This window comes from Anthonomus grandis, chromosome 9 (genome assembly GCF_022605725.1).
Source record: "Anthonomus grandis grandis chromosome 9, icAntGran1.3, whole genome shotgun sequence".
Lineage (NCBI taxonomy): Eukaryota > Metazoa > Arthropoda > Insecta > Coleoptera > Curculionidae > Anthonomus > Anthonomus grandis.
The window spans coordinates 14,463,594-14,481,344 of record NC_065554.1 but is presented as its reverse complement, the minus strand read 5'-3'; the positions used below and the strand labels follow the sequence as shown (position 1 = coordinate 14,481,344).

The 17,751-nt window shown below is 29.9% G+C and overlaps 1 protein-coding gene across 1 annotated transcript in view; it reads right to left on the bottom strand.

The window, feature by feature from the left end:
* LOC126740767 (max-binding protein MNT-like) overlaps positions 1 to 17,408 on the bottom strand; it is a 63,397-nt gene extending 45,989 nt beyond the window's left edge. The window contains exon 1 of the mRNA XM_050446927.1: positions 16,977 to 17,408. The gene's annotated coding sequence lies outside the window, so the exon portion shown is untranslated. The remainder of the gene's footprint in view (positions 1 to 16,976) is intronic.
* Between the last annotated feature and the right edge of the window lie 343 nt (positions 17,409 to 17,751).

Below are 17,751 nucleotides of genomic sequence, written 5' to 3'. Positions count from 1 at the left end.
TCATACCATCAGCAAGACCATAAACAAAATGGATGTCTGCAAGATGTTCGAATGAATAACGTTCATTTTCCATTTTAGCAATGTTAGCGTTTAGAAATAAAACATGAAAATAAAAACTACACTTAAATCTAAAACGGGAAGTAAACTACTGGAATTAAACAAAGTCAACAATGACAGTAAATTTATTTTACACCAAACGTCAAGCAAGTTAAAAATGTCTAAAACAAATACTCACAGCCTACTATTAAAACCTCAAAAATAAAAATGTCAACAATTGCGAAACACAGCCTACTTCCTAAATTTTTTCTTTGATTTTTAATTTACGATATTGCTATCCTTTTATTCACCGGCGATTTTCTCAAAAACTAATAGTCGTATGAAAAAAATGCAAGAGACCAAAAATTTAAATTTTTGTATGGTCTATTTTTTGGTGAAGCTTAATTAAAAAAAAAATGTATGTACACATAAAATTTTGGCCGTCAAAAGTGTGCATCCCTTCAGTTTACTGAAAATTAGTTTTACGCCTTTTCTAAGATAAAGAGTAAATAGACCGCCTAAAATAACGGCAGTATTCCAAATTTCGTTAAATTTGATTATTCGATTTTTTAAGATAAAGAGTAAATAGACCGCCTAAAATAACGGGGGTATTCCAAATTTCATTAAATTTGATTAATCGATTTTTTTTACACTTCTTGCGATGGCTGTAGCTTGAAGGGGGTGCATTTTAGGACCCATGTTTATAGGAAAAAAAAGTCTTATTTTGACCCCAGGAATAAGCCCTTAAAATATATGTAGTGAATTTTGAAACACCCTGTATATGTAATTAGTGAGTGGTTAAGATTGCAGAAACTGCTATCCTACCCATAATTTATTAAAGGCGGAATTTTATGCAACATTCATAAATTCAAATTACTTCTTAATGTACATCACTTTATAAATAAAATCAAACATTTCTCTAATAAATTCGTTATTATAAATATCATACATTCTTACTCCACTAGGCAAAAAGATAAAATTTAGACACGAAAAATACAAAGCAATATCGGATTAAAATCTGCTGTTTTTTGTATTTGAGTAAGCTGATTCCTAGGATAAGATCAATAAATGTATCGGATTTAATACAGCTATTTGAAAGGAAACAAAAATAAGTTGAACAAGATTTTGGCTGATACCGTTTGTATTTACCAGAACAGGTTCATTATAAGCAATTTTTTAGCTTCTTTATTTCTTAATAATTGTTTTCTTGTCCTTTTTTTCGCAGTGTAAGTGAAAAATTTACATTTGTTTACATTTTGACGTAAATTAGACCGACGTTATTTAAATTAATAATTCGAATTATTGAATTTTTTTTTCTTAAGTTTGTTTTTATGTTATTTAATTTTTTTTTATATCTGATAGTCATAATGCCCTCTTTTTATAGGTCAATTATATTGATGATATGTTTTAAGAAGTGTTCTCAAAAGAAATTATGAAATATATCAGAAAAAGTATAAACATATGTCTATGTATAATTTATTATTATCACTTCTTGTAAGTAAATCCTCCTTAAACCTTGTTAAATGTTATACTTCTAGTAATTTTTGGACAATAAAATTTATGTTCATTTATAATTATTGGCAATTAAATCGGGATTTATTTCGATTATTTTAGCGTGTCAGGATTTAGGTCTAGCGATCAATTTAACGAGGATTAACAGTTAATTTTGTAAATCAATACATTAAATGAAATAAAGTGATTAATTTTTTGCCTTGATAGTTCACTGTTTGTTTATTCGTTGAACTCGGCTAAAAACGAAATCGCTGAAAAGAATCACCGATTCGTAGTATTAAGTTTAAAAAACTGATGATCACTGTTGATTGATATTTCGTACAAACATACTTTTGTCTACCCAATTAGCATTTTCAAAACAAATAAATAAACATTCACATATGTTAGTAAATTAACCTAATTATATTTAAATATCGTATATATTATTATGAAAATGTAAATAGGTTAATTATTCTCCTATTTTTTTTACTATTTTATTGGTATTCTATAGTTAAAGTTGATTCGTAGAGTTTATTTAGCGTTCTACTTACGTTTGGTTAAATATTTTCATCATAGTATCTAGTTTTTGAGTAGTTCATCTTGTTTGAGGGCCCCATTTTGGCCCCAATTTAGGTTATAAAATTGTAAATCCTTTGTTAGAATTTGTATACTTGCTTGCTTTAACTGTCAGTATTCTCCTAAAATTATTGATCTCTTTCGGTAAAAACAATGAAGGAAATTCTAAAAATTTCGAAACTGTTCCATCGAGCTTTAAAAAGGACGCGCTTCGTAACATTTTATTCAGTTTTTACCTTGGAAACAATTAAACGACAGTCAAGGCGAGTTAGGTTAGTGTTTTTGATGTTGCCAATAAAAGTGTGTTCCCGAATTTCGTTACAATATTATTAATTATTAACATCAAAACTGTTATACATTATGGCAAAAAATAGTATTTTTAACTTAATTATCATTTAAGTATTTGGATATAATTAATGCCTTTAGGCCAAGTCAAAAAAATCTCTTAAATGAACAAATTAAATATTTAGGTAATTTTACCCCTAATAATATGTTTATAATCCCAATTATAGATTAAATAAAACCAGTTCTAGTGAAACAGAAGAAAAATTCTGATGAAAAAAAGTTGCAAATATAATAAACCTATATATACTACAAACATATTGTATGTAATCAAATTGAAAAATGAAAATTATACTTCCTCAGTATTCATACATTTAAAAGTTTGAAGGTGTATGTTCCCCAACTCTGCCGGTTGAAAGTTCAGGAAATTATAAAACAGATGGTCTCAAAAAACTAATTTGCATAAAACGGCCGGTGGTCAAGTAGGTAGTTTATCATAAGGAGTAATTAACTCTAGTTTTACAATTTAACATTGGTGTTATAGCACTGTAGGTAGAAGTATTTATGATTGTGCTGAACTAACTTGAACTGAGTTTATCTATCTTGCATGGAGGATTAATTGAAAATACATTCCTAAAATAAAGTAATTAATAACCAGGTAAAATCGATAAAAAAGGAATTTTTTTCTTGTTCCATTGATGTGATCCATTTGCAACGTACCGTTACCATACAATGCACTTGTTTCGTTTTTTAAGTCAGCACAAAAAAACTAGAAAATTGATTTCATTAAGTCAACCGAGGATCAAAAATTTATATGGAATCTATATGGGTGCTCTTTGTAATACTGTGAAGGAATTATAAATTTATCTTAAATAGCTTAAAGTTATATTTAAAAAATATCTCCAAGAATATTTGAAAAAAAATCATTAGCTTTAAATTATTCGAAAAACCTTAAATCTGATAAGCAATGGGTATTAGCGGACAAAACAGGTCAGAAAGTACTTCTTCTGGATGTGCCTTATTCTCTCAGGACTTTCACATTTGCCCATCTAACTTTATCAACTGCAGCTCGGGACAATTCAGGCGAAGTCAAATTTATCCATTGTCGTTTTTTAGCCCTGAATTATGTAATTTTACATTCTCATTATGTGTCTGAAGTAACTTGTTTTTCTTTGTTGGACAGTATTCATTATTTCTGTTTCTATTGAAAATTCCTTGGAGAAGTCATACTACCAACATCGAGGTCCTAAATTTCGTCCTTATGGAGAAACAAACAGAACATACAAGACCTTACAAATAATGCTTTTCTCATCTCATGTAGATATAGAATATAGATTATTCCTTTTTATTAAGTAAAAACTATTCTTAAGTGCATCTAAGTTTTAAAGGGATCCTTAAAAGCCTTTGATATTTAGTGAAATGATGAAGTTACCCGAAGGAAAAATTGATCTATTATAGCTCAGCCAATTTTTGACCTAGAAAAAAACTGTTTACATATAAAACTTATCTTAAATAGTTTGCCAATTATAATAATTTACTCTCCATTTTGTGATAAATTGTTACTACAGCCTACACTCTTAAAAAAACAGGTATAGGATAAACAAATATAAACAGGATATAGTTGGTTAAAATAGTTAATAGGACATCGACAAATTAAATTTTTTTTAAATTGTTAACTTCTAACCACATGTTACAACAGTTCTTAAGTTAACTATTAGTACTATTTTGCTTTATTGGATTGTTAGAATCTCCAGGGTGCTATTGACAACTTTTGTGTTGCTGTAATAAGTTGAACACTGAAAACATTGATCATTATTATTAGAAACTAGGGAATACTAATACTTTAAAAATAAGTATGTAACATCAAATTTTAGTCTATAAGTTGGTCAGCGATTGTAATAGGATATTACAATACATTAAACGGCAATGTAATGACTTTTAAAATTCTTTCTTTAAAACGACTGTCATCTAAATGACTGTCTTAACCTTATATTTTGAGTAAATTGCAGTTTGGCTCAGTCATATGGAGCCCAGGATGTAAAAATATCATTGAGACTTAAAAAAATCAAAAAGAATGGTTATTGTTGTGAAAACGCTTTCTGAAATTTAAGAAAAACCTAAACATGAAATTTTCGAAAATATTTTTTTTGTGGCTATATTTTTGATGGCTATATGGCAATATTTTCACGGCTTGTTGTTCAGATATTATCTACATTTATTTATTTTGAGACAATAATGAAAAAAATATATTGAAGGGAATATTAAATTAATTATTAAAGACAGCCTTTCCTGACTTATTTAAAGCTTCTAGTTTTCTTGGGTCTACCATTTTTAATGAAATAAGGTATAGTTTTCATAATTTTAATTTGGTGTATTTGTAGGCTCAGAAACATTATTTTTTAACACGAAACTCTTAATTTTACCTACATTTAAAGTAAACCCTATTTTTTTGAATATAGGGAAAATTATATTTTAAGTTTAAGTCTATTTTAAGTCTTTCGACTCAGGATGGCTAGGATACTAATGTAGAAAGCATTTATTTTTCAGGCTAAAATATTTAGCAAGAATAAAATTAAACTCGTTTGTTGCTACGCGTTTCGCCTTACGGGATCATCAGATCTCATTTATATACAATTACACACTCGGATATCACTTACGGTAATATAAAGACAAAAATAAAAATCTACAACATCGTGTATCGTTATTGACTAAAATATGAACCTTAAAACACTCACTTTTAGTCATCACGATGTTGTAGATTTTTACTTTTGCATTTATATTACCGTAAGTCGTTTCTTAGTGTGTGTCATTGCATTTAAATGAGGTCTGATGATGCCATAAGACGAAACGCGTGACCTAACAAATAGACGCTGGATTTATGAGTTTTTGATTTACGAGTTTAATTTTTTCCAATTGTTATACAGGGTGTTTCAGAACTATGGGATGGTAGGTAAAAATAAATGCATCAGATCCTATTTAGGTAATTAATATTTTTCTAAATTTAAACGCGTCTTAGGGCCGTAGTGGCGTAGTGACACATTTCCGGACATGGGATCCTATACTCAAATGGATTCTACTATTGCACTGAACAACCCCTAGAAGTTTGATCCCATAGTTCTAAAACACCATGGATTTAACGCCATTTTGGTTTCAATTAAAAACAAGGATTAATAAAAATCAAAAACTTAGATCGAACCTAAATGTCAATTTTGCTTCTTTTTTATAATAAATTGAATTCAATGATTTTTAAAAGCAACTTAAATGTTACAAATTTAACTATATAGTCCAAGCAGTGGGATAATAAATAAATATAAGTTGTTTATTTTATTATCCTTTAATTTTTAAGTATTTTAACGTCGTATTTTCAATTTCATTTAATTATCTTATTTGGCCGAAAAAGTTGTAATGGCAAAATGTTAATTAGGGTAAAATAAATTTAATTAAATAAAAATTTTTTTTTTATTAATCATTGGAAAAATGAACTAATTTTTTGCAAAATTTTCCTATAGTCTGAAAATAAAATTTCAAATCAGCATTTCATTAGGAAATAAATATGCGCAACTTTGTCCTCAATTAACTGGTAAGACCCTCTTTTCCTATTAAAAAACACAAGCATGTATTCTGTGGTGTAAATCCCCATTAATAAAAATCATTTAATTAAAAAAAAACCATTAAAGAATTTTTCGAAGGGCTGTATGAGTATTGCAGGCGTAATATATCCACTATTTAAAATTAAAAAATCTGTATGAAAATAAATTTTAAAACATACAATATATGTTTGTATGTATATCTAGCTGTATGTATCTAGAAAAACAACATGTATGTCTTGTTTTTCCGTGCCAACGTGCGATACGTGCATTAACCCGGTATGACACAAAGGTCAGTTTGGTGTTGTCAACTTTGCGGACAAAGTGCGCGCTGTTGCCGCATTCATCGATCAAATTTTTAAACAGGATTTCAGACATGCTATTAGCTTTTATAGCGGTATATCTATCGGCATCGGTATATGTATATGCTACCTACATATACCTAAAAATAATCCAAGTTTTTTCTTTCTTTTCATTATTTTTTTATTTCGTACGTGTACGAAGAGAGTACATAGAAACTATTTATATTACGAAAGTCAATACTAATTAGGTATTTATTACTTTTTGAGATTAATACTGAATAAGCTGATGCGTTTTTTTTTTTAAGAAACAATGATGGATGAGCATGGGTAACTTTGTGATGGACCAGGACGGTTTCTTTTTTGTAACGGCCTAAAGTTTTACTAAGAAACTGCCTTTCCTTGCCATGAAATTCGAATAATAAATGAGGAAAATTTACATTTCAATTTATATACTTTCATAAAAAAAATATAATAAAGGCATAAATGATAAAAGAGGCGGCTTATTGACTAAGCACGAAATGGACTAATTAGTTAGAAATTTGGAGTATAGTACCAGTTTATTTTCTTATCAACAAAATGATATTAATTTCTAGTCATTTAAGGCTAATTAATATGCAGTGTATTAGCCAAATAGAATAAATTCTCAGACACGTCGAAAGGTATTTATACTTGCCTATTTTTTTAACAAAAAAATTATACAGGATCTGTCATGTATCAGTGGCCAATTCCAATTTTCTTATTTTAATTGCGATACCCTGTATATTTTTTTGATTCTTCAGAATATTCTCGACTAAACATAAACCATTTCAACATATCTTCGTACTGATACTGATATGAGAGTAAAAAAAACAAAAATAAACAAAATATGTTTGTCTTCACTTTGGTTTAAGATGACTGACTTTTTATTAACATAATAATTTCTTTAACTGCTTATGAGAAGAATGGTTCATTTAACAGAAACGCCTGAAATTATAATTCTACAGATAAAGTTACTCGCCTATTCCATAAAAAATTCCCAATTTTCTTGCTATATTCCAATGAAATGTAAGGCATATTAAAAAAGCAGCTGCGAATACAATAAGTGATGATACCAAATTGAATATTAGACTTGAGTTTGGGAAAAATCCATTTACTTCTGGTCGAAAAGTAGCTATGTATGATGTTAGCGATTCATCGATTAATCGAACATTGATCTTTTTAGGGTCTTTCAATTGAACATTGCTGTATGTGAAAAGGTCAATGTTCGGGCAGGGATTGTTGGCGATCATATCATAGGTCCCTTGTTCATCGATGGCAGTTTGAATGGTAATCATTATTTAACACTGCTCCAAAAGTAATGTGCCAACAAACAAACCCACAAGTTCCAGCGGAGCACCAGCCCATTACCGGTGTATAGGAAGACGAGGACCGATGGAATGGCCAGCACGATTCCCTGATTTGACATCATTAGATTTCTTTTTATATGGATACGTCAAAAATTTTATTTACAAAACTAAACCCCTCTGACTTAAAAAGACGAATAACGGTTGCTATTAGTTCGGTCACGCCTGAAATGTCGAGTAACGTTAGAACAAATTTCTATTTAAAATTAGGATGTTGCCAGGACGCTCATGGCAAGCATATTGAACATCTCTTGCATTGACATAAATTATTTTTTGTTGTTTAATTACCAGACAAACAGTATTTCTTATTAGTTTTTAAGTGTGTTGTAACGAATGTATGTAACCAAATAATTTTCCTTGTTTTTAATGCTAATTTTTCTAATAAATCGGGAAACACTTAATGTCTCCGAAACAGTTAAATAAATTTCGGAATTTTGTTAAAACCAAAAATTAAATTCTTAAAAAAAATAAAACTCACAATCTACATACAAATTGCCAGTTTTTAGTGTCAATGTAAGTAAGAATTACAAAATTTCAGTGGGAAAGGGCAAAACTTACATAAAACACGGATTAACCAAATAAAACAAACTATGAAAAGGTCAAAACAAAGATAAACTGCATGCCTTTCAAATTCATCATTATGTACTTCTAAATCTAAAATTTTCTTTAAAAAGTTCCCTATTCCATATCATATTTGAATACAAAATGGTATAACAACTTAAAATAGGTTTGAATAAAATTTTCGACAATTTTACTTGGATTCAATTTTTACTAAAATCATAATTGTAAGTAAAGTAACAAATGTTGATATAATGAACTCGTGATTTCTAAGTCGTTATCGAGTGTAGGTGAGGTCAAAGTTCAATCTAATTATGCAACCTCTCGAGCGTAAATAAAAACAGTAAAAAGATGAAAATGCGGTCATACATACGTATGATGGTGATGTCTTAAGTCAGAATCATTTTGCACATTACAAGACGCTAGTAGTACGCTTTTTAGTTTTACCAATAAAAAAACTATATAGAAAACCCAATGTAAGGATGTTTGAAAATTACATATTATGTTTGCTGTAAATTAATTACTTAAATGCAAAAATATATAAAATTAAAAAAAAACATAAAATAGATATTTGAAATAGAACTATGTTTTTGTTTTATTTAATATGGTTACCGGTTTCCCAACAGCTGCAATAAACTGCATAGACGTAAGAGTAATATATACATTTATATTAAGGATAATAATATAGAGTTATTTTTTATCTTAGGATTTCATATATCAAAAATACTTAATAATATTGAAATAAAAATTAAAACTAAAATGTACTTATCTCCTACCGTATTTTTTTTTTAAATTAATAAACCTCTGGGCCCCTGGAGTGTATTATTAACTTATTAACTTATTTATATGTATTATTAAATTATATAACTTATTGTATTATTATAACCCCTTAAATGTCTCGTAAATTCGAAGATTAAAAAAATCGCTGAAGTACGTAAGAAAAATATGGTGTACAACTTTTTCTCAAGAAAACGAGAGAGGTATTTGAGGTGGGCAGTTTTAAAAAAAGTTGTATAAAAAATTTGCATGTAGTTTCATGGACAAGCAATAATAAGCTTCCTAGCTTAACAATACCAAAAAAAAGTAAACTAGTACTAATTACCAAATGAATTAATGGATATTTTTAACATTGTGTATTTTCTTTTTAGAGCAATACACTTAATTGGCGGAAAAAAAAAATTGATAGTTATCAAATTGCCAAGTTTCATGATGATAAGGAATTTTTCCTAAAAGTCAAATAATGAATGTGATCTATCTAAACATAATTTTCTGGTAAAGATAATAATTTCTTGAAATTAATTTTATTGAAGACTGTATAGTAGCCTTCTTTCAGCCTTTCTTGTTTAACATCACCACTCTCATTTCAACACTAAAATCTCTATATCAAATGTCTTCATTATATTTACCAGCCTTAACGCAACAGTTTCGAATGTACTGGATACGCCTTGCATTATTTGCCAGAAGGCAAGGTCCCTAAAAAGCCTTGCAGTACGTAATATGAGAAACTATTCCTAAGAATTTTACACAGAACATTATTCAAACTCTTCATCAGGGAATTAAAGCAGTCTTAAAAGCAGTTTTAGGTTAATAAAGGACTTTTTGATGCCTTATTCGATGTGCTCAGAAAATTTAATTAAAAAGTTAACATCTAATAGCACACCAAGATCTTTAGGTATTTTAATGCAACTTATAAGTTAACTATTGACAATTATATTTGCGAACTTTTCATAGCTGTCCCTATACTAATTTTTGCCGAACAGAAAGTTCTTTCATTTATTTGGATTTTAACTTTTAAATTAATGTCTTAAGCCATTTTTTCGTTTTCCTCCAAGATCTAATCAGACGGATCTGCTAAATCCATTTTGAGTGTGAATAAGATTACTACATACAGTATCGGACAGAATTAGAGCAACTTTCTAAATCATTAAGTAGCATGTTATGGTTTATATGTTTTAAATTAATTGGTAAATAAAGTTTAATTGAAACACATGTAAAATATAATATTTACACTTAATTTCAGTACAATCCTAATTATACATATTATTAAAAATAACTAAAATGAAATTTTTCATCACGACAAAATTAGATCAATTTAATATTTTTCCAAATTAAACTGTACACGCAGAACTACAAAAATCAATATTTTAGTTCCTAATGACTTCATCGCATCTATTCGGCATTGAAGCTACCAGTTTGTTTATTACGAATTCATCTATGAAGTTCCACTCTAAACGGACTTCTTCAAACAAATGATCAGCATTATGTATTTGTGATCGACGAATACGTTTCTCCACTTTTCTCATAGATTTTCTATGAGATTTAGGTCTGGCGATTGCGGTGGCCACTAAAACATTAATTTTTTGCTTAGTAAACCACTCTTTTACAATTTTAGCGGGAAAAGCAATTTTTAATATATTACCATATTGGAACCTGCCTATTATGCCTAATTCTGTAAATAGGACCTATTTCATAGGCTGAAAAGCAGCCCCACACTATGATTGCCACCGCACCATGGTTTACAGTAGTAGCAACGTACTTTGGTCAAACCTTTATCCTGCAGGATGTCTTACAAATTGTCTTGTCATTTGACAATATAAGAAATTTAGATTCATTAGAAAAAAGTACCTTTTTTTAATCGTGGGTGCTCCAGTTTTGATGAAACCTAGCAAATAACATTAATACCTCTCTATATTTCTTAGATAAGAAGGGTTTTTTCGCAGTTGGACGTTGAATAGTCCTGGAAGACACGTTTACGTCACCAGCTGTGGCTAAAATCTGAATCGAAGACATTCCTGGATCATTTATACTAAGCCGTTTAATGCGCCTGTTCAAGTTTTTCGTGGTTTTTCTTGGTCGACCACCACGCTTCAAGTTCGTAACCCTACCCCAAATTGAGTAATTTTTAATAGTTTTTGATACAACGTGTTTTTGAACTCCAAAAGTAGTTCATATCCATACTCGAGTCGAGTTTGAGGCACAAGAAAAAAGTGTACAGTAACAAACAACATTCTTGCCTGGCAAACAAACATATTTTTATAAAATATTTTATATGGAAATTTCTCCGATACTGTAATTGAAATATATACAAAGCAAAGGGCAGAGCATATCTTTGATATTGGAAATCCTGATTTTACTCAAAGGCCACGTATTCGTATCTCCAGTAATAAATGATTATTTAATCGGTCAGAGGCTATGGATTAATATAGTAGAACCAAAGTTGTAGAGAAAAGTTTCCTATCGGCCTTACGTCCATGTAGCGAAAATGCGTTCTGACTCGCTTGCTTATTCCGTAACAAAACAACTCTATGTCGAAAACTGAAACTGATGCCTCCTCCTTTCATTTCCTCAAAGGTTGATTATATATGATTGTTGACGTTGTGAAGGTGTTGTGTTGGTTGTCCTCACCAAATAAATATGGTGAGGAATATAGTTGGAAAATAAATTATTACCAGCCTCATTTACCTACCTGCTGCTATATCAACTGCTTATAGACAGTACCTCTCATATCATAAAACTTCCTGAAAATTATAGGAAATGCTAACAAAATCAAGTTTTCAGTTTAAGTGTAAATAAATGGCAGAATTTAGTGTAGAACTATGAAAAATTAATAAATGCCCATGATCAATAGATAAGTTAAAATAAATTGGTTTATTTGTAAAAGTCGTATTAATGTAAAATAATGTCTATGGTAGTGACTGTGTTTAAAAATATAGAATTCGTTTTGGCCTATACGGCACGGGAGGTCACCGTATCATAAGCATATGATATATGACCATCTCAAACAAAAGTTAATTAACTCAAGCCGTGATTTGATTAATAATTCACACTTCACAATTTGGCCAGAAATTGGTCTTACCTTGAGGGTTATAATCAAAATATCAATAATGAAAATAGTAGGGTCATCTGGCCTGGTTTTTCCCATGAGGTTAATTTTTTATTCTTTTACAGTACTAATTGTCGTCATTAATTTACAACAGGTTTACTAGCGAATTAAAAACAAATAGATCAATTTCGACAGGTAAATTTGGTATATAACTTTTTTAAACCTTGTTAAACCGGACCTGAGTAACCTTGCCAATACATTTTTGGCGACTTGCAATTCTTATGTTTTTTTCTCGCATTTTATTACAAACTTACATATATACATACATGTGATTATGTATATTGTAAGCACAGGCAAAACAATACACAGCTGTTACTCAGAAGTGCTTGTTTTGAAAATGGTATTTTTGGAAGCATTATTTTATATGTATGTACATACTTATTTGGTTCAAATCCGCACATGTTAAAATTTTAATGCAGGAGAACAACTTAGTTTATTATTCCACGTTAAACAAAAGCGAATTAGTATATCGACTAAATTTTTTATAAATATTAGATTAGTAGGCTATACAAACATCCTTTTACATGCGATGGACGAACTTTTACGTATTTAGGCATCATTAATTTATTAATATTATCACTTGTATACGTGGATGCAATAAAAATTGCTCTATGAGATGGTTTTTATAACGTTATTAATTAAGTTTGGCCCACTTTTCCAAATACCGTTAGGTTTTGGCAAAAGCATACACATGAACTTACTAACATTTATTATGGTGTGCAATCAATGTACGGGGTGGCTTAAGTTCAGGATCAGTAAGCTATTAAAGACATAGGGTCACCTAAATTATTAAATCGTATACAAGATGTCTGTGGTTCCAAGTTTAAAGCCGTTGTTTCGTCTTCCAGAAACAATAATAGAACAAATATATATTTAATATTTATACATAAATAATAGTTAGAATTAAAATAGAACAATAATAATCAGAGTAATAACAATAATATTAATAATAATAATATTAATAATAATAATAATAATAAAGTTTTAGCCAATTGTAAATAGATGCTGTTTAGTTTGCAATTTTACCTGTTGTTTTTGAGATATCTTGAAACTTTTTGGAAAAAAAAAATTTAAGGAAGTTTTTACGCATCAAGTTATTAATACAAACACAAATGCTCTTAATAGATTGAATCTCATGATATGGGAGGATGTAACCGATCTAACTTAGAAGGTGTAAAGACAATCGGATATTGATTTTCGGAAAACCTAATTGACAGTCTGGGATTATTTTCAATTTATAGTCAACTTCGTTATAACGAGTCAAGTCAAATTTCATTATAAATATCAATCATATCTCATCATATTTGGCATTTAGAATTAAAAATCAGATTTTGTAATAAAAAAAGAATAAAATTCAAGTATGCTCCCTTGGGTTTTTTTATAAGATAATGGCATGGATAAACCGTAAACTTAGGACGAAAATAATGCGTGAGTCAAAATGGGTACATCATCATTTTAATTAATTATTTTTTATAGAAAATAATTTTTTATTGTAGTAATTACGGTTATTTTTGGCATCCCAAAGAATATAAAAAAACCAAAATGAAAAATCCAGGGCAGTATCCATAAAAACGAGTTCACATTTTAACTATTTTAGGGGAAATAAAATGTGGTTAATTATTATCTCAATATTATGTCATATGTTTAAAAATAACAGACGAATAAAATAGTAATTGGGATTGTGAAATTGCGCAAATATGCAAGTGTTGATTTATTTTAAAAGCAATACAAAATTTGTCAAAACAGTAATATTCAAAATTTTCGGGATAAAATTTTAAATAAATTTAAAGCTTTATTAGAGTCTCTCATGACATTAAAATGCTACCAATGACAAAAACTCATAACATTAAAATAACATGTAATATCACAAACATTATTCAAAAATTTCCGATAATTGCTAAAATTTGTTTTTTGTTGTCTTATATACAAAGTTAATGACAATTGTAATCATTTCTGGGAGAGAGGAAAATTTTAAATGCTTGTTATTTTTATATGTTTGTGATACTTTATATATCTGTTAATATAAACGACAATAAAAAACATAATTCATATACCTATATAAATACAGTAAATTACATTAAAATACATAAAACAAATACGGCAAATAATGTAAGACAAATACATTTATAAGACTTAGTTAACAACAGTACAAAAACTGAAAATTAAAATAATTTTGAAGCATTGTCAAAAATATTTTATTATATATTTAGTTTTGGATAAAACCTGGCATTTCACTTCTTATTTTGTATCTTGTCTTAATTTGATTTTACTTCTTGATTATACTTATTATTAAAATAGTATCAAATTGAAAACAATACGCACAAATCCATAAGGCCAATAAAATGTTAGAAATACATAATAAACTCTGTTTAGGAATCATATTTAAAATTACAATACTGAGATTTTTATCATATATTATCAGAAATAAAATATACAACATATATATTTGAAGTCCCCTTCCAAAGTTCAATTATTTCTTGAATTTGTGATATATAAAAATATTTCAAGAATATAGGATATTTGAAGATTACTGAGATGGGATTACTGGGACAACAACAAGAGCTATACAACCTTCCATTTGAGGTTGCATAGCTCTATTTTTTTAAAATTATGATCCATATACAATAAAAATAGTAGTATGATGTATTTAATGTAGTTCTGAATCTTATACCTAATGGGTATAACAATAGACGAAATGCATAATAGATTGGTTTAATGATGTTTGGCATTCTATTGTGGGGAGGACAACCTTTTACTTAAACTTTACAATAAAAATATTTAAAAACTCAAAACCATAGCATATAACCGTGGTTATTAAAAAACAAATCTCTGAATTTTAAATTAAACATGAAAGGACCAAATTCATTTGAAATTCACACATTTTTGTCTTCTTTTATTTTTTGGGCGCGTCTTTTTAAATTAAAAAATTCTATATAGGGTGCCTTAAGTAGACACTATGGCGTCAACATTAATTTTTTTAAATAGAACACTCTGTATATTATGACGTTTTACACTTCTATGATATATTCTGAATACTTTTTGTATAGCAAACCATATGCCTAAAGTCAATGGTTGTCAAATATGACATAACAGTCTAATGAATCTTGAAATTAAAACAATTGTTCTAGATTTATTGCAACTAATGTTTCATTTGTTGCCATTTGATTCAATGCCTTCTTGCAAATTTGGTTACAGTAATTTTTTATGTGATTTCTTAGAAAGTTTCCAACTGTAGAACCTACTTGATAATAGTTTGCCTTGTACTGAGGACCAATTAAGTGACCCCCAAGGTCACCGTATATAAGCCCATTAGATTTTTTCTTATAAGGGGCTATTTGAAGTCCAAAGTTTATGTAAATAGGCCAAATAATGTTGATGATTTAAAGCAAAGAATTCGGCAAGAAATTAGACTAATCAATCAACAAGTGATTAAAAATGTGCAAGTTATTTATCAACTATAAAAATGCATTGAAATAAATGGACAACAAATTAAACATCAGTTGCAACAAATATTGTATAAATGTTAATTTTTTAATGTGCTACGTTTCATTAAACTATTACGGCAAATTTGACACTGACCACTGACTTTAGGCATATGGTCTATATGAAAAGTATTCATAATATATTGAAAAATTGTAAAATGCAAGGTATTCCATTTACACCATATTTACACATTGACACCATAGTTTCTACCTCAACCTCTATAGAAAATGTTTATTGCAAAAAACGCGCAAGTGACAATGCTAATCGACATGTCCGAAACAAGAAAAAAAACTGAATTTTAAATGAATTTGTTCCTTTCATCCTGAATGCACTAGATTTCAAAGTTTAGGATATTTATTTAATTACATATTATTATATAATCTAAATTTTACTCTTTTGGGACAGCTGTAGATCTTTAATACCTAAGTCTGTATTTTGAATAAGGCATGTTTTAGGTGAAAAGTTTTTATTTTTATCATTGAATTATAATTTAGACAAACGGTCAAAACAGTGTTTTTTTATAATATTTTAGGCAAATTAGAGCTGCTCAAGCATACAAAACAATTATTTTTCTGCCTCCTTTTCTTTGTCACAAAAAAAACGGCTTTTCAGAACAAAGAGTCCTTTAAATAACGCCCCTAAACATCTTATACCCTTGTACTCATAGCCATAACGGTATTACTATTTTGTGGGAAAAAAACCCTAATAACTTAATAATTCTCTCTACCTGTTATAAAAAAATTAAATTAAACTTAGCCGTAAATTCTATACCTTGAATGTAAATGAGCCCTTTAGAGAACAAAGGAATTGATAAGAAAAGTTCGATTTTCTCCGGATTTGTTGATTAATTCGATAACACCTTTCGTCCGTTTGATTATGCAGCTGCCAACACCAAAGCTGGCTATTTCAAAACCAAAAATAGTGATGCAATACCCAAAAAAAACACACAAAAAAACACATAACAAGTGGTCATTGATAAAAGGAGTGGCAAACCCACGGTAGAATCGGCAATAGCGCAGATCACGTCGTCAATAAGGACACGTTGCAGGCATCATTATGTCTGGCTTTTCCGCACTTTTCCCAGGGATTTCACCGTGGAATCGTTACATAATTCGAATGTTATTGGGCGGTTTATTATTGCACACGATGTAGTAATTAAGAAATTGGTTTAAAGCCAATAAAGCCCACTGGAACACCGCTAAAACCTGCTTTGAATTTAAAGTGTCAGATGGGAGCCAATCAGATCGAAGCACATGCTACGTCACATGCCAGGCATCACCCGGGCAATGCTCTTCATGTACCGTAGGAGGAAAACACCCTTATTTGTATTTATTTTTTTTTATTTAAGCAAATAACAGTAACTAATTTAGCGATTATACACACTGCATTGGTTTACCTGTGATCTGTTGAGTGGGAGGAGTCACGGGGTTGCGGTAGTCCGGTCACTTTCACTTGTTCAAAGTCAAAGCCAGCCTGGGTTTGAAATGGGGCGCGGACCTTTCGTGTTTCTTTTTGTTTAAATAGGAAAAATATTTTTAAAGGAATTATAGTCACGTGTTATGCCGACGTTTATCGAATAATGAATGGGATCGCCGATTTAATCGAGTGTGTCACTTTGTGTATACCGTTATGGCAAGCAAAATCGCGTCAGCTGCGCCTTATTTTTGTATTATTTTTTCTGGCACGATTTCGCCCCACCGACAAATGAATTTTAGTGGAAGCCCATGGGGAGAGTAGACTGAATATTGATACCGTACAAGCCCCCCGAGAATTGTATTTTCACCGCGGAAAACGGGCTTGGACTGGGCTGAATTCATGTGAATCAAACCAAAGGCAAACCGATCAACATTTGGTGGTGGTGCGGCTCACGCGCAATTGTGCGCGCGGGGGGAAGGGAGGACGAATACACCGCGTGTCCGAGGCCTGGTGGTGCGCGGTTACGGCTGCGCGACAAAATAGGAGCCGTCCACGTTGCCAAGTTGGGCGAGCTGACGGGTAGTTTGAGGATTTCGATGTATCGAGTGCCGGAAAAAAGCTGTTCCTGGAACAATTTGCCTATTCCTTTGTTAGTTGTAATTTTTAATGAAATGATGCACACGCGAAATATTGATTTAGGTGTTCTTTTTTTCGTCTCGATGTGGAAAAACTCGTCGGCCATTTTGTTAAAAACT